This window comes from Euprymna scolopes, chromosome 42, assembly GCF_053919585.1.
Source record: "Euprymna scolopes isolate OS-2025 chromosome 42, ASM5391958v1, whole genome shotgun sequence".
Classification (NCBI taxonomy): Eukaryota; Metazoa; Mollusca; class Cephalopoda; order Sepiida; family Sepiolidae; genus Euprymna; species Euprymna scolopes.
The window spans coordinates 41786183-41805192 of NC_136523.1; the positions used below are offsets into that span (position 1 = coordinate 41786183).

The 19010-nt window shown below is 35.0% G+C and overlaps 1 long non-coding RNA gene and 1 pseudogene across 1 annotated transcript in view; both read left to right on the forward strand.

Moving 5' to 3' along the window:
• LOC145267041 (uncharacterized) overlaps window positions 1–19010 on the forward strand; it is a 689166-nt gene that overhangs the window by 609519 nt on the left and 60637 nt on the right. The window lies entirely within an intron of this gene.
• Window positions 10210–10313, forward strand: LOC145267276 (U2 spliceosomal RNA; annotated as a pseudogene).

Consider the following 19010-nt stretch of genomic DNA (forward strand, 5'->3'; position numbering starts at 1 on the left):
CAACACATTATCAAGGCCAAGAGGCCACTCAAGGATAAGGGTTAAAGAGTGTACAGTAGAAATTGGACAATATAATAATCATTAGTAATGAAAATTTGTTAAATTTGATAACTTATATGGAACGGCTCATCAAGAACTTATTTACGTTAGACTTGAAGACCACCATATTGTAGTCAGCCGGAAAGCAGGAAAACGGAAGACAATTCCACAGGCGTGCAGTTCTAATAAAGAAGCTTTGTTCATGGAATCTACGTTTAGGTTTAGGCACAGATAAAGAGTTGGGGGAATTATTGATAGTGTTTACAGCTAGACGAGTGTTTCTTGTGAAAGTTTTGCGAGGAGGGACCATAGATTGAAGCTCAGTCGAACACTTTCCATGAAAATAACGATACATCAGAGACAAACTCGCAACATCTCTTCTGTGAGATAGGGGTTGCAAGGAAGAGAAAAGGACATCTCCTACGAGGCTACGAAGTCTATTTTGAACTCTATCAAGGCAGGACAAGTCCTTTCTAGCAGCTCCTGCCCAGATGTGGCAACAGTATTCCATCATTGGACGTACCTGGCTCTTATATAAATAGAGAATTGCATCAGCAGTGAGATATCTACTGGATCGATAGAAAGATCCCACCATTTTTCCAGCGGCCTTGGCAACAGATTTAATGTACGTGTTCCATTTAAGATCAGGAGTAGTGGTCAAGCCCAGAAGCTTGTCAAAACTTGAGGCCTCCTGAAGACGAGAGCCATTCATTTCAATTGATGCCAGATGGGGATCAGAAGGTTGATGATGTAAAGAGAGAAGCTTGGTTTTAGATGCATTAAAAGTAACCACCCACTCCTTTCCCCATTGTATTACATGCTCAAGATCAGAGGAGAGAGAATTGGAGAGAACTTGGTCGTTTACTGTCTTAGATGTGCTACCATAAATGGTAGTGTCGTCAGCATAAATGTCTACAAATGATATAAGGATGTGATTTGGAAGATCATTAATGTAGATCAGGAAAAGAGTTGGGCCCAGGATGGACCCCTGAGGGACACCGGCATTAATACTGTGGGCTTCTGATTTTTGCCCCTCAACTACTACTCTTATGAACCTATCAGAAAGAAATGATTTAATAATTGAGAAGACATTTCCAGCTATACCATAGCTAGAGATCTTATGAAGTAAACCTTTATGCCATACCCTATCAAAGGCCTTAGATATGTCAAGAGCAATTGCCCTAGAAAGGTTGCCTCCGTCGAGAGATTTGCTAATCCTATGAGATATAACTGTAAGCACATCTGCTGTAGATCTAGCAGAACGGAAACCATATTGAGTGTCACTAAGCAGGTTATTTTTGTTGAGATGGTTGATTACTTCTGTATTTAACACAGATTCCAGCAACTTACTCATGACGCACAGGAAACTTATTGGCCTGTACTGAGAGGGGGATGAGCGATCGCCTGAATTCTTAAATACAGGGCATACTGATGAAATTTTCCAGGGAGATGGGAAACTATTCTCCTTAAGACAACGTTTAAATAGTTTTGTAAGTATGGGCGCTAGTTCAGGTTGAAGTTTTTTGAGTACTATAATTGGAATACCGTCCGGGCCAGTTGCTTTACTGGAATCAAGGTTTTTGATTAGCTTGGCAACATCACGTACAGATATATGTATATCACATAGTGTGTTTTCAGATACAGGAGGAAATATTGGGGGTTGGCGGCCTTGATCGCAAAAGATAGAATTAGCTGCAAAGTTCTTGACAAAGAGTTTGGCTTTGTCTGATGCTGACGAGATTACCTCAGGTCCATTGATGATAGTTGGGATGGAGCACACGCTTCTGTTCAGAATTCTGTTTGCTATTTGCCAAAACTGGTGGGAACCAAGCCGCTGCTCAGCTACTTTGGACTTAACAGATTGAGCATACAACTCTCTTGCGTTCCTTATTACTTTCTTACAATAGTTGCTGGCAGTCCTGAAAGCGGCTTTAGTTTCCATACATCTATTACGTTGGAAACAGTGGAAAAAGTGATTTCTGTGCGCAATGGCAGCAGCACATTCTGGAGAGAACCATGGCTGGCTGTTAGGTTTTTGCTGAAACTTTTTCGAGGGTATGAAACGATCAATACCTACAATTAACCATTCCGTCAGGTCTAATACTATAGAGGACACATCCTTTTTAAATATGGAATGCAGAGGTAGATCAGTTATAAATGTACGGAAGCTATCCCAGTCAGCCTTAGTGTATCGATATACTGTACGATGGAGAGGTACGTCTGGGGACTTATTACACTTCATTTTTATCTTAATTGATACAACAGAGTGGTCGGAAGATCCAAGAGGCGACAGAACAGAAACTGAACATAGTTCAGGGCAAGTTGTGAGAAAAAGGTCTAGTAGGCTCGCATACTGGCCGTCATTGTCGGGCACTCGGGTGGGTTCCTGAACAATCTGAGTGAGGTCATAGGCAATGGAGAAATCATGACAGAACCTCCCCTCATCATCGGTCTTGTTTGAGTGGGTCAACCATTCGACGTTGTGAACATTGAAGTCTCCACATACGTGAATGTTAGCTGAAGGATAAGCAGATAGGACTTGGTCAATTTTCTCAGATATGCTTTGAAAGATAGTAACTCCGCTGTTGTGGGGGCGATAGAGAGTAAATAAAAATGCCGTAGTGTGAGCTAAAGCAACCCGGAAGCACATATAGGGTAAGTTAGGATCTTCCCTGGAGATGTCCCTACCACAGTGAAAGCTATCTTTAATATAGGCACTTGGGGGTCAGATTTAGAAGTTAAGTTAGAGTATCCTTTAATTGCAAACTCTTCTAGGGAAATAGCCTGTCCAATGCCAGTTTCACTTAAAAATAAAAGGTCTGGTTTAGTCTCCTGTAATTGGGTTTCAACCTCTGGAAGGTTAGAACGTAGATCCCGGATGTTGGAGAAGGAGACATGGTAGTAGGGGTCTACGTTGGAAGTTGGAGAACCGGGTTTAATCGTGTATTTTTTCTTGAAACTTGTCATGATGAAATTTTGAAATTTGTGGACTAGGTCGTCAGATTTACTTAGAGCAGGACAGAGAGGGGAAATTAAGAGAGAAAAAGAAACGAAGAATTTTTTTTTATTTTATTTGTAGCTAATGATAAGGTAAAGCCGTAACAATTACCCACTAGTATGGCATCGAGAGGCCCCACCAGAAGCTACTGCATGGTCCAGAATCCATTCACCAAATGGCAATACAGCAGCCCCAGTACTTTGCACCTGCTGATAGGACAAACTTGTCAAAACACGGGGCCTTTCCCAGACGAGAGCCATCCATCCCACTTGATGCCAGATGGGGATCAGAGCGTTGATGATGTAAGGATAGGAGTTTGGTTTTAGATGCATTAAAGGTAACCAGCCACGTCTTCCCCCACTGAACCACGCGCTCGAGATCAGAGGAGAGAGAATAAGAGAGAACTTTGTCATTTACAGCCTTTGATGTGTTGCCGTAGATGGTCATGTAATCAGCATAGATGTCAACGAATGATTTAAGTATGTGTTTAGGGAGGTCATTGATGTAGATCAGGAAAAGAGTTGGGCCCAGGATTGACCCCTGAGGAACTCCAGCATTTATATTGCAGGCCTCTGATTTTTGTTCATCGACCACTACTCTTATGAGCCTATCGGAGAGAAATGATTTAATGATTGAGAAAACATTTCCAGTTATACCGTAGCTGGAAATCTTGTGAAGTAGACCCTTATGCCATACCTTGTATAAGGCCTTTGATATGTTAAGAGCAATTGCCCTAGAAAGGAAGCCTTTGTCAAGAGATTCACTAATCCTGTGGGATATAACCGTCAGCACATCTGCGGTAGATCTTGCAGAGCGGAAACCATATTGTGTGTCACTAAGAAGGTTGTTCCTGCTGAGGTGGTTGACTATTTCTCTATTTAATATGGATTCCAGCAACTTACTCATAACACACAGTAGACTTATTGGTCTGTACTGAGAGGGAGATGACTTATCACCTGAATTCTTAAATACAAAGCAAACTGATGAGGTCTTCCAGGGAATCGGAAAGCACTTCTCCTTAAGGCAGCGCTTAAATAGTTTTGTAAGTATGGGAGCGAGTTCTGGTTGAAGCTTTTTTAACACTATAATTGGTATGCCATTAGGGCCAGTTGCTTTACTGGAATCTAGGTTCTTGATTAGCTTGGCGACCTCATGCACGGATATTTGTATGTTACCTAGCTTGTTCTGTGTTATAGGAGGAAATATGGGAAGTTGATGGCCTTCGTCGCATAGGGTAGAATTAGCTGCAAAGTTCTTTGCAAATAGTTTGGCCTTGTCTGACGCTGACGAGATGACCTCTGGTCCATTGATAATGGTTGGGATAGAACGCACACTTCTGTTCAGGATCCTATTTGTTATTTGCCAAAACTGGTGGGAACCAAGCCGCTGATCAGCTACCTTGGATTTAACAGACTGGGCATATAGCTCTCTTGAATTTTTTATTACTCTTTTACAGTGGTTGCTGGCAGTCCTGAAAGCAGCTTTAGTCTCAGTGCATCTATTACGTTGGTAGCTATGGAAAAAGTGATTTCTGTGCGCGATAGCAGCTGCACATTCTGGGGAGAACCATGGCTGGCTGTTAGGTTTTTATTATTCACGAGATACTGAGGATAATATCAGTCTATTTGACCAAGATGGGCATCAAGATAGTTCCTCATCCTCCCTATTGTCTAGACCTTGCTCCCTGTGACTTTTGCTTATTCCCTAAGCTCAAGGAAAAACCTTAGAGACTGTGGTTATGAGACAATTTAGGAAATGAAAGAGGCTGTACGAAGGTCATTAACACTCTCACATAAAAGAACTTCCATAGAGCTTTCCAGAGGTTGTTGGAGCGGTACAACATTGCAGCCGGATGAGATTACTTTGAAGGGGATCAAAGTTTCATTTGTGTCTGATCAATAAAAGTTTCCAAACGAAAAATGTCTGGAAACTTATTGAAGGCACCTCGTCCATTGTCGGATATTTACAGCTGCAAATTTGGATGTAGATGGACATTTAATTTTGCCAAATCGTAGACAATCTTGCTATATTTAATAATGGTTCAATGGGCGCCATTTTGAAGGTCAACCAATCTTCACAAATATATTTACAGAACATCAAGGCGAATATAACAAAGGCATAAATGTAGATGAAAAAAAATATTCCCTCTAAAAGTATTACTGTTTTATAATCGGAAATCTACAAACCACAGTTAAAAAAATAATTAGCCATATTAGCATATGGTTATAGACATTGTTTCTAAAAATGTCCAGACATATTAATATTTATAATTTTAAAAATATTTATTTTTCATATGCATTGCTAATATTATGTATCCTTTAAGGAAAAGTGTTTTAATGGCAGATGGATACACAGATATGCCAATCTATACATCTAAAAAAGTAAAATTATCTGTAAGCCTGTGTGTGTACTTTTCCCTATTAAACTACTCTGTCAATTTTCAGTCTACAGACTCGAGATTTGACATAAGGTGTATTGAGATTTGGGAAAATCTTTCTAATCGGTTTTAACCCAGAACTTTATCCGTCAAAGGTTAAAGGTCAACCAACGGTTTGATCTTTGAAAACTCTACCAAACTCCTCGGCCAATTTTGGGTTTAAACACTTTAAATTTTAGATATAGGTTACTTGAACATGGATCCAATTTTTTAACCTGATTTGAGCCCAAAATGATAAGTGTTAAAGGATCAAAATTGGGGTCGAAAGTAAAAGCATTTGACCTCTGCGGTCTCTACGAAATTACTCAGCCAATTTTTGGTCTTAACATTTGAAATTTTACATAAAGTGTATTCAGACATAGGACAAGCTTTTTTATCGGTTTTTGCCGAAAATTTAACTGTCAAAGGGTTAAAGTTTAAAAGATTTGACCTTTACGGCCTCTAGCAAACTATTCAGCCAAATTTGTGTCTGAACATGTGAAATTTTACATAAAGGGTATTCACACATGCAAGTTTTTTTTATCAGTTTGGGAGCGAAAATTTGATTTCCAAATTTGGCTTCTTGAGTTGTAAACCATGTTTAGTTACCGATGGTTAGTTGTTCTATACAAGTCCTGGAGGTGACTGGTTTTCAGTAGGCAGTTCTTTAATTGGAAGCCACAGTGCAAAAAAAGATTCTTTCCGTGTTGACCCGAAGAAAACATGCGAAATTGCTACAGAAAAGGTTTAATTTTTATGGAGCATCTCTGGTTTTTGATTGGTTGGTAGCAGAACGTGATTTAATTTGATTCGTCAGTTCTTAGCAGCATCGTTTATAAGTAGAATCTTCCGGCTGTCAGGGAGCATACCTCCTCATTACCTTAAAAATATTGCAACACACGCACACTCACACACACACACACACACACAAACATATGTATATATATATATATATATATATATGTGTGTGTGTGTGTGTGTGTGTGTGTTGTTGTTGTTGTTTTAATTATATTTCACTTTTTGTGTATATCAATCCTTTTTTATTTAGAAGTTCGATCTATGGTTAATATAACAACAGAAAGAAATTATAGTATAATAACATTCAAAGATCTAAATATTTACTTTTCAACCAAAACAGTTCCCCCAGCATGTCAAAAGTTCGACACATTTTTCTACAGATCCGTTTCGTAACGCAGAAACAAACGGTTATTATGTCAATACCGTCCCCTTACGTGCATATACGCTTCAGAAATGATAAAAATTATATGCTTAGATTGAAAAAAAAAAATGCAGGACAATGTAAGAAAAAAAACAGTTCATAGAAGGCTCACCATCGTGTGTTTGTTCCGGCGGCCATCTTTGTTTGTTTGCTTCTTATATATATATATATATATATATATATATATATATATATATATATATATATATATATATATATATATATATATATATATACGTTTTATTTTTTGTTACCGTATCTTTCTGTTAAGTTACATTATTGTTTCGGCTACACGGCCGTTTTTTTTTGCCGTCTGTAGCGTCCTCAGACTTTTACTGTAAAAGTCTGAGGACGCTACAGACGGCAAAAAAAACAGCCGTGTAGCCGAAACAATAATTAACTTAACAGAAAGATACGGTAACAAAAAATAAAACGCATATTTGCTCTACAACAGTATTGAGCACTTTCTTCAGTTTTTATTAATTACCATCTCCACTAAATATATATATATATATATATATATATATATATATATATATATATCAATTCTCTACATGAGGTCGTACTCGAGTTTCATATTTCTTTATAACAATGTTGGATGTGTAAGTGTTGATCCAATCATTCCATTTGCCTTGAATGCAAGAAAACAAAAACATGATTACTGTCGAAATGACGGAAAACTAAGAAGTATACCACGTTTGAGATAATGGACACGTCGGCATCTGATGTCTCCGATATTAGCATATCCCGATATTACTTACGTGTCCGGGAGCACCTGTAATCACACTAGGGAGCCAATCAATTTTGGTCTTCATACCTTGCAAATGGAGATTGATGAATCATTTTACTTGAATCATCAGCTGACTGGATTAATAAATTACATTTGTATTGCTATTGGATTGCATAACACTGAAACAATACTGCCCGTCACATCATTAAAGTTAAGCAATGTCGTGCATGATCGGCAAATAGATGAGTGACCGACTGTTTATAGGGCATTATTTATGTACCAACGGCGTTAATGCCTCCTATTTTTCTTTATTCCGCGCAAATAGACCAGGAATTGCAAAAATAGAGTGGAATTGCAAATTGAATTGTCATAATGACTGAACATATGCATTCATGACCTGAAAATTTCATGTCTCCGTTGCAGATATTGACGGTGTTAGACTCTAAGAAAGAAACCTCTACCATGGACGCGCGTTTGAAGTAAAGATGCGTCGTTGAATATTTCCACGCAGAAAAAGTTGTTCCAAACAACATTCACCGGCGTCTGTTGAATTTTTACTAAGCGGATGCAGTTGACGTCAGCACAGTTAGGAGATGGGTTCGTCGATTTCAGTATGGCAACAGACACCACCTCATCGCTGACAAAAGTGCATGAAGAATGGTGGTGACTATGTAGAAAAATAAATTCTGGAACACAACAGGCCGCTCGTTTTAACGGTACCACTTTTGTCTTGGTAGCTCTTTAACTTTTATTAATGAGGCCTTACTTTTGGAACGACCATTGTATATATATTAGAGTATAATGTATTTATAGCAAGCAAGCTATACAAGAACGTTTGTGTTTCACACCCAGAAATTCGTCGAGCTAGTTGTCTGCGTGCAGCTTAATAACTGTGCATAATATACTTGTGGCAAGCAAGCTACATAGAAACGTTCGTGTTTCACTCCGAGAAATATTTTCTCGGGAAAACTGGCTGATTAAATCCTTCTACTAGTGAAACGAACACTTATTACTAAGTTGTACGTATACGGTATAATCATGTTTACTCAAGTTAAGTGACTTTTATCCCGGTCAGTATCAGATGGGTGACAATTTGTGAAAACCAACCACTTTATATGGAAGGAAAACCACACTAAAAATTTGGAACTTGATATATAGGTGTTGTGGACACGCCCACTAATTAGCATACGTGGGTGAACAAGATATAGATAAAGGTATCAAGTCAGCAAGACCGGGGAGCTGTGTTCGAACGCCGGATAGGCTAGACGCATGTGCCGGTTGCTCCATGAAAGACTTTAACACGCCCTCTGCCGGACTATCTTCCAATTGCAGTACAACTGCACCTTTGTAAATATGTATTATATTTTCGTTTTAATATATTTGTTTTACCTTTACTTTCTGCGTTCGTGTTGTTATGGATACAGACACAACAATAGGAGATTTGGATCCGTGGAAAAAAAATCAATTTGTTTTTAACCGGCAAAAATAGATGCAAAGGGTTCAATATTTTAAAACAATAACTTGGGACTTGGCAGGCGAATGGCGGACAAACAACAGGTCAAACTGTAGACCTTACTATCATCTCTGACCGAAATTATATTGCAATGATGAAAGTCAGTTGATTCACAAAGCACAACAGCGTGCAATAATATAATAATTCGCACAACATAAGGGAATTGGTGTTTGCAAATGATAATAGCAGTTCGACCAACATAAGGGTATTAAGACGTCTCAATGAGACAAAGTTATTTTGAGACTACAAGCTTCGAGTGAATTTCGAACGTCCATTTCAACCTGATTCTATGCCGAAACAATCCATTGTAGTTTACATTGCACTGTAGAGAGTCTACTGTGAGAGAATCTATTTTGTAAAATTATTTTATATATAATGACTTGAATTAAAGTATCATTATCAAGTATCATGCTTCAATTGTGCTCTAAATAGAAACATTTATTTCGAAAGTGTTCTTATCATATCAAAGTACCCTGTTGATTCTACATGCCGGGCAATTCGACTTATGATGTTAGGCTGTATAAGGCGTTAACTTAAATCGCATGTTGCTACTTTTATTGGATTTTGTTTTTGTTTTATTTTTGTTTGGGGGGGGGGATTATCGATACCTATCGAAGACATTCTCGTTCAAAACCTATCTAAGAACACTGACAGACATATAAGGAATATTTGAGTGAAATTTAAAAAAAAAAAAAAGTCGCCCAGACGTTCATAGGGAACGAACTCACACGAACATAAACACAGAAAAAGTTGTTTTCAGTCGCGTGCAAGCGACTCTATAAGTCACTCCGTTGGTCGGTCGGTCAGTCGGTCTGTCCGTAACACTTTTGTACTTGACCTTTTTGGTTAGGATCAATGGTCTGTTATTAATAGATGCTGTTCTAAGCTTTTCTTGGCCTTTTGGCCAAGATCAACATGTAGTATCTGTTCCGGCAGATACTGCAAGCAAAGACTATATGTGGGGGCAACGCCACATATAAGACCTTATTCAATGTAGGGGCAACCCTTCATACCAATTGTCACTATCCAGCTCCCCTACTCCCCGGGAAGTTGGTCCCCATTTCTCCTTCACTCCTCACATTAAAAATCGGCCTTGTGCATAATTTGCTCGTGGGGAAGCAAATAAATACCAACCCCACATATAAGAACTTGGTCAATGTAGGGGCAACCCTTCATACCAATTGTCACTATCCAGCTCTCCTCCTCCCCGGGGAGTTGGTCCCCATTTCCCCTTCACTCCTCACATTAAAAATCGGCCTTGTGCCTAGTTTGCTCGGTGGTGGAGCAAATAAATACCCTTTTCTTGGCCTTTTGGCCAAGATCAAATTGTAGTATCTGTTCTTACTACATGTTGTACTTATGTTTGTAACTTTGTTATATAAAGTGGGGATAACTTTTCTGTATTAATTTAGTGTAAAATGATCACCCACTTTACAACCAGTCAGTCTCAAAGCCTTCAAGTAATTCTCCAGATCATTCAAGTTGTTTTTGAAGGATTCCAGTTATTTTTTAAGCTTTCAAGTCATTCATAAGGTCATTCAATTCATCCTTAAGTTCATTAAAGTTATTCTAAGTCATTTACTTTTTATTTATTTCAGTCATTTCAGCCCATTTTTCGGTCATTTTAGTTTATCTTTAAGAATATCATGTCAATCCTACGTTCACGCATTCATTCATTACATGAGAGCACGCGACTAATGGCTATTGTGGGAACACATAGCGGCCTTAAAACAAAATTGCGTCTGAGTTCAAAGTTTTATATAAAAACCTGAAACTCAAAAACCATTTGTAGTCTATGTATAAATTATTCCGATAATTGTTCGTAAGAAACTTTGCTTCGCTCAAAAAAAGATGTTTTTGTTTTATTGAACGCTGAAATCCCTTTTTTGAACATGTCCATCTCTAGCCATAAATTGAGTGCAAATAACGGTTCAGTACGTATGATAAATTATACATTTTGCACAACTATAAGTATTGGCTACGAACCGATGCTTATCAATACATTGAACTATTTCGAAATGGTAAGACAAATTCATGACAAGTTGAAATATTGTTATGTCTCCATCCTGCGTGAAATCATTGCCATAAACATCATTCACAAGAGTTCTTGAACACATTCTAAGAACGCAGCTGCCATTTTCTTTCTTGATCAATAGATGTAAGCTATATATATATATACATATATATATATATATATATATATATATATATATATATATAAGAGCAAATAGTTAATAAAACATGTTAAAATCACTTTGAAAAAGAGTTTACAACATATGTAATTTGAAAAGGAAACACTTAATAAGTGGATAGTCCTTAATCCGCGGAGTTTCGAAGAAATACTTTCCTTCTCATCAAAGGGTAGGAATTGGCAAAATGCGTGATCGGATTTTGCTTGCAAAAGTATTTGATGAAACTGCAAGTAAGTCAAAGATCTTACTTGAAAACAAAAAGTGAAACCGAGGGAATAGGGTGAAGAAAAAGGTGATTTCACGTAAATGGATAGTCTGGTGGAAGGTAAAGTATCCAATAACGGTAAAATCCAAAAATGTAAATCCAACAAAGTTAGTTAAATTTTCATTCGCACAAGTAAAATCCCAAGAAATCGCGTAATTGGAAGATGGTCCAATATAATCCAAAAGGCTGAAATTCGTGGAATAATACACACACACACACACACACACACACACACATATATATATATATATATATATATATATATATATATATATATATATATAACAATAGAAAAATGCGAGCATGAAAAGTAATATGGTTAAGCTTAAACATGGAAAAGTAAAGGACTAGTTGTTAAAACTAGAAAACAAACGTACAAGATATTCTAGTAAAAAATATAATAAATAATTAAAATATTGCAGCATTAAGTATTATATAATATTATAAATTGAATTTGAAACATTATTAATGCTGCAATATTCAAAGTTATAAATTTCTTATATTTTTTACTAGAGTATCTTGTCCTTTTCTTTTCCAGTTTTAACAACTAGTCCTTTACTTTTCCATGATTAAGCTTAACCATATTACTTTTCATGCTCGCATTTTTCTATTGTAATCCATGATTTTTTCAGGTTTCCAGTAAATTCACATGTTCATTGTTTGATTTCAGTCTTATTTTTTAATTTTTTTTTTTTTTTTTTGCCCCCATAAACATAACATACACATATGTAATAACAATGTACGGCATTCGTCTGCTTTCAATAAAATCTCCCCAATTATCTCCCTTTCATTCTTTCATTGTGTCTGTTTCACTTGTTACTCCTCTTTTCGCGAGAGCGGTGAATTGGTAGCAATAGTAGTCGCTAAAGCGACGTGGTTGTTATGGAAACCAGTCATAAAAAAACGTCGCTCAACTCCTTACGTTTTTTACAATTTTGACAACCAGTAAATTCATCATAAATTTTGTTTTACAGAACGAAAATCGAAAAAAAAAATTTCACAATATAGCTGAGAAGGTGATCTATAAACTGTAATAATTGTTTGAAATTTGGTCGAAAAATGAGTGAGCGGTGAAGCTTTAAAGCAGTTATAAAGGACTGAAACTGCTACTTAACCATATATTCAAACCCTACCGTGTTTGAATTATATATATATATATATATTATCACTTTTTTAAATGAATATACGAAGATATAATTTTATGCGTAAATTTCCAGTATTGACTTAACCAGAAAGTAGGTCAACTTACTAAAACAAAAGGATATCTATACTTCCCATAAACACAAAATAAGAAGGGGAAAACCGGCGGTCAACTGTGCCTTTGTCCTGTAAGTGTCCCCCATTGGCTGATTAGGATGGGTGAGGTGGCAACTAGGAAGCTGATTGGCTAACTAGAAAATTTAATAACATATGTGTATATATAAACGCGCGATGACGAATTCTCACGAGAACGAAACGCAAATTATTCTGTGTACCTTAATTGCCATATATATTTTCATAACTTATATATATATATATATATATGTATTTACACACATACATCTACTGTTTTATTTATATAGAAGATAGCTAGATAGATTATATATATTATATATATTATATTATATTATACATATATATATTATATATATATTATATATATATTATATATATACATATATATACGTATATATGCATATATATACATATATATATATATGCACATAAATATACATATATATATGCATATACAGATATATATATATGCATATACAGATATATATATATATACATATACATATATATATACATATATATGCATATATATATATATATATATATATATACGTTTTATTTTTATTACCGTATCTTTCTGTTAAGTTACAATATTGTTTCAGCTACCCGGCCGTTTTTTTTTTTTTTTTTTTTTTTTTGGCTGTCTGTTGCTTCCTCAGTAAAAGTCTGAGGAAGCTACAGACGGCCAAAAAAACGGCCGGGTAGCTAAAACAATAATGTAACTTAAAAAATAAAACGCATATTTGCTCTACATCAGTATTGAGCACTTTCTTCAGTTTTTATTAATTACCATTTCCACTATATATATATATATATATACGAGAAATCCTAAGTACAGTTTTGAAAGAAAAGCTTACGTGGGCTAATGTTAGGTTCCCGCGTTTCTTTTCTTCTTTCTTCTTTTTTGCAAGTAATGCGTAAATATGCCTCGAGATTCTGAAACTGAAAATATTTATAGTCGAATGGTTCCCAACCGGGGTACATGTGGATCCCCATGGTACATGTAACGTTAATATGGGTTCAGTCTTCCTTCAAGATAAACTGTTGGTATATGTGCTTTTGTTTTCTTTGCATTACTGAAAAATAAAATAAGCTATAAAGGTTCACTAAAACACATTATAAGGAAAAGAAAGTCCTGATCAAAAAAAGGTTGAGAACCATTTGAACCTAACTTTTATCAAAATCGTCTGGTCCTGCTTTCATCGGATTTTTTTCCGATAATCAGTTAACGATACTTATCGAAGACATTCCCATACGAAACCTATCTGAAAACACTGCCATATATATAAAGTACATTTATATAAAATTTTATAAAAAATAGGTCCAGCTGTTTCGGCGTCTATGGGGAAGGAACTCACACACACGCACGTACATATATAGTAGATAGATAGATAGATAGATAGATAGATAGCCCAACCAACAAAAATGCGTGTCTAAGAATCGTAATTTAAATGGCTAATCTATTTTATTCTATTTATCTTTGTGCATATCTATGTACTTATATATATGTGTGTGTGTGTGTGTGTGTGTGTGTGTGTGTGTGTGTGTGTGTGTGTGTGTGTGTGTTCCCATATATACACATATAGGCAGAGAGTTTTACATCTTTTACATCTGGCTGAGATAACTTTATAAATATTAATTCTTTAATATTTATAATATACTTTAATTTTACCATCTTGGATCATTTTGGTAAATTTAATTGTAATTTATATATATATATATATATATATATATATATATATATATATATATATATATACATGCACGCATACACACATGAATGCATATATGTAAGTGGAAAGAGGAAAGAGATAATGAGGAGTAGAGAAGAGAGAAAGAGAAGGAGAAGGAGGTGGAGGGGACAGGCCACTAAAAACCACATCTTACATAGCTCACATATGACTAAATTGAAACTCAAAGTGTTAGTTGTGTGAAAACGTCGTATACTTAAGCTAATAGGCTTAGTCGTAAACACAATTATCCTCGGAACATTTGACTGTATAATGTTTGAACTTTGCGATTAACGTTCCGAATGCAATTAGGAAATTCGCCAAGAAGCATTGTTCATATCGGTAAATAAATTCCCCTTCTTACGTCGCCGTTTTGCAATAACGTAAAACTTGCACATAAATCTTGTCACGCACAATCGCTCGTTAAGAAGGATCCGCAACGAGTTCAAGTACATCATGCCATTAAGTAATTGTTACAACAATACAAAATGAATGGCCTTAGTTGTGTGCAGTTCCCGCGTTAGCTTAATGTACACGGACTAAATATTTAGCCTGGCCCACAAAAATGAAACTCTTAGAATCGGTAATGTAATGCCTTCAATAACTTTTAAGACTTTTTTTTTTACGGGCATTTAAAATTTTCGTAGACTCTTCAATATTCGGTATCTAATTGCTACCCATCTTATGAGAGTCTGCTAGAGATGCGGAGAGGTGTGGGAGGAGTAAGGAAGTCAGAACATCAGAGTTGATTTGCCAAATAAAGAATTTCATGGATAAGCACCGTCGTGTGTCTATAGAGACATTAAGTGCACAGTTTGATGCCAGTGTGTGAACTGTACAAATAATTATTCGCGAGGAATTGAAGATGCGGAAGATTTGCGCGAATGCACCATCCTTGTCATAGACTATTTGACCAAAATGGGCATCAAGATAGTTCATCACCCTTCCTATAATCCAAATCTTTCTCCCTGTAACTTTTGGTTATTCCCTAAGCTCAAGAAAAATCTTAGAGGTTGCCGTTATGAGACAATTGAGGAGATGAAAGAGGCTGTGACGAGAGTCATCGAAAGGCTTACATAAGAGGATTTCCATGAAGCCTTCTAGAGGTTGTTGGAATGGTACGAGTGTATTACAGCCGGAGGAGATTATTTCAAAGGAGACTAGAGTTTTATGTGCGCCCATACGAAGAAAAGTCTGAAACTTATTGAAGGCATCTCAATTTATAATACTCACTATGTCTGTGCGTAATTTCTCTAATTTTCAAACTGCATCTCCATCGAGACGCAAGGTCACAGAGCTGTGCGAGGCCAGTCAGATAATGCATTTTTGTCGACCGTTCTTTTATGAGTAATTAACCGGTAATAATTGCTGCTAAGGAGTTAAATGTTGTTTATTTTTGTTTGTTTTTTGTTTTGTTTTTTCAAATTTGACCTAATAGACATAAGTTGACCGGCTAGTGTTTTTGTACGCATGCGTTAATGTATATATATATATATATATATATATATATATATATATATATATATATACACATTTATAAGTTCGTTTTTTTTTTTATTTTACCTCTCTCTTGTCAATCTAACGATAGCTCAAAGGGTATCGACCAGGACTGGAACGCTCAATGTTTTGGTTTCGATTCTAGTTGATTCCATTCAAATATTTTTTTTTTTTTACTTTGGAAATTAGTGCTATGTATTTGGTACAATATAATAGCCAATAGAAAATTGGTTTTATATCCGGAATAGGATCTATATAGATATTTTACAAGATAACGTGTAAATCTCGTTTTCTTGGACCAACCAAAATTCAAATAATAATAAAGTTTAAAAAAAAAAAAACCGTTTACCGTATTGGACGCTAAAGACAAACAAAACAAAACTAACAAAAAAAAAACTAACAAAAAAAAAAAAAAGAAAAAGAAAATGCGTCCAATACGGTAAGAGTTCTTTTTTTTTTTTAAACTTTATTATTAGTTGAATTTTTGGTTGGTTCAGGAAAACGGGATTTGCACGTTATCTTGTAATATATATATATATATATATATATATATATATATATATATATATATATATATATATATATATATATATATATATATATATATCCATTCTTATAAACCATCACAGATCAAGCAAACCGCAACGAAATCCGACAGTGGGATGAACCTACTTTCGTCTCGAACAAGGGATTTGATCATCGCAATCCACCTTAACCCAAGTCGATGTCTCACTAGTAAGACGTTTTAGATACACTAGGGATGTCATCAAAACAACCCTATCCTCACGAGCAAATTATTATTTCAGAATGTGTGAGAGAATATAAAATTATTTCCACACTTTTCATGGCTCTTGTGAGCTGCGATCTTGTCTTGCTGTGGAAATAATCAATAGGCTGATTGCGATGATCACATCCCTTGTTCAAAACGAAAGTAGGTTCATTCCACTTGGTAGAGTGCTTGCCTCGAATCCTGAGTTCGGATAGGTCTAACTGATGAGCCCAAATGAGGGCGAAACTCGAGTCTTGAATTTCCGGTTTGTTAGCTTTCATGGCTCTTGTTAGCTGCGATGTTATCTGGCTGTAGGAATAGTGGTATATTCTCTCACACATTACATATAATTTTCATCTAAAATTTTATTCAACTATGTACAATGTAAAAACTATGCATAAAATAATTAATCTTAATGATTGATTGAAACCAATTATCTAATAAGAAACCATAAAAAAGGAAGAACTAATTAATGAATGCTCGTATTTCAAATGAATATGCAAATTACTTCATTTTCATGAAGTCCTTCGCATATCCATTATTGAGCATATTGAAAAGTAATTTTTCATTTATTTTTTTAATATAAAAAGTAGGTTTTTAATATCATTGTCAGAGCAAGAGAAAAAACTCTGCCATATATACATATATATATATACACACACACACACATACATATATATATATATATATATATATATATATATATATATATATATATATATATATATATATATATATATGAATATTACTTAGTTGTGGACGTTTTTTTAGCGATATTAACAACTTGTATTCCTCTATCTCTTTAAGAGCTATAAGCGCTTATTATTATTCACACACACACACACACACACACACACACACACACACACACACACACATATATATATATATATATATATATATATATACTTGTACTTTTTTGTAGAAAAAGAAATCCCATACAGTGCTCTATTATTAGGGAAAAACCTTTCTCGAAATAAGAGCAATATATTTTTTGTATAATATATACAGGAATTTACATTTATATCGGTAGTTGGTACCGACGGTTTCAAGCCCGGTAGTTGAGGACTGCTCTTAATGTCCGCCTCAGGCTCTCTTCAGCCGACTCTCATCTCAACTACCGGGCTTGAAACCGTCGGTACCGACTACCGATATAAATGTAAATTCCTGTATATATATATATATATATATATATATATATATATATATATATATATATATATATATATATATGTTTCGGAAGTAGAGTGAAAAGCACATCCTATTTTTCTTTTATTAATATTATTGGAATCTTTTCTTTTTTCCTTGTACACATTTTTGTGACTCATTCCATAGATTTCTGCCTTTGGATTATTATGGACCATCTTCTTCCAATTACGGGATTTCCTTGGAATTTACTTGTACAAATGGAAATTCTTTTAACTTTCTTGAAGTTTTACATTTGGATTTTACCGTTACTGGATTTTTTATCTTCCACCAGACTATCCATTCGTGTGTAATCACCTTTTCTTTGCCATATTCCCTCTGCTTAACTTTTTTTGTTTTCAAGTAAGATCTTTGACTTACTTGTTGTTTCATCAAATACTTTTGCATGCAAAATCCAATCCCGCATGTTGCTAATTCCTACCCTCTGACGAGAAGGAAAGTATTTCTTCGAAACTCCGCGGATTAAGGACTATCCATTTATCTAGTGTTTCCTTTTGAAATTAAATATGTTGTTAACTCATTTCAAAGTGTTTTTTAACATATTTTATTAACTGTTTGCTCATACTATAAGCTCTATTTCCTATTTGGTTTTATCGAGCTTTTATATCTGGCTGAGATAATTTTATAAATATTAATTCTTTAATATTTATAATTTACTATAATTTTACCAACTTGGATCATTTTGGTAAATTCAATTGTAATTTTCATTTTATATATACACACACACACACACACACACATATATATATATATATATATATATATATATATATATATATATATATATATATGTATGTATGTATATATATATATATGAATGAGTCGCTCTTATTTCTTTAAGTGACGTATTTATTTAGTTTATTATTATTAAATATTATTGCATGCATAAAATATATGCCTATGGATATATATATATATATATATATATATATATATATATATATATATATATATATATATATATATTTATATACTTTTTTGTTTTAAAGCCCCCCGAAGATGAAAAAAAAGGCACACATAATTACAAATCCGGGTAACGTGGTTGCCATAATCCTTTGCTTATTGTTCTCGCTTCCGTAAACATGTCATGAACTCGTGTCAGTGATCTGTGAGATGTGTGGTATGTAGCGCCATCTTTTTGGATAAAGAATTGCATTTTTT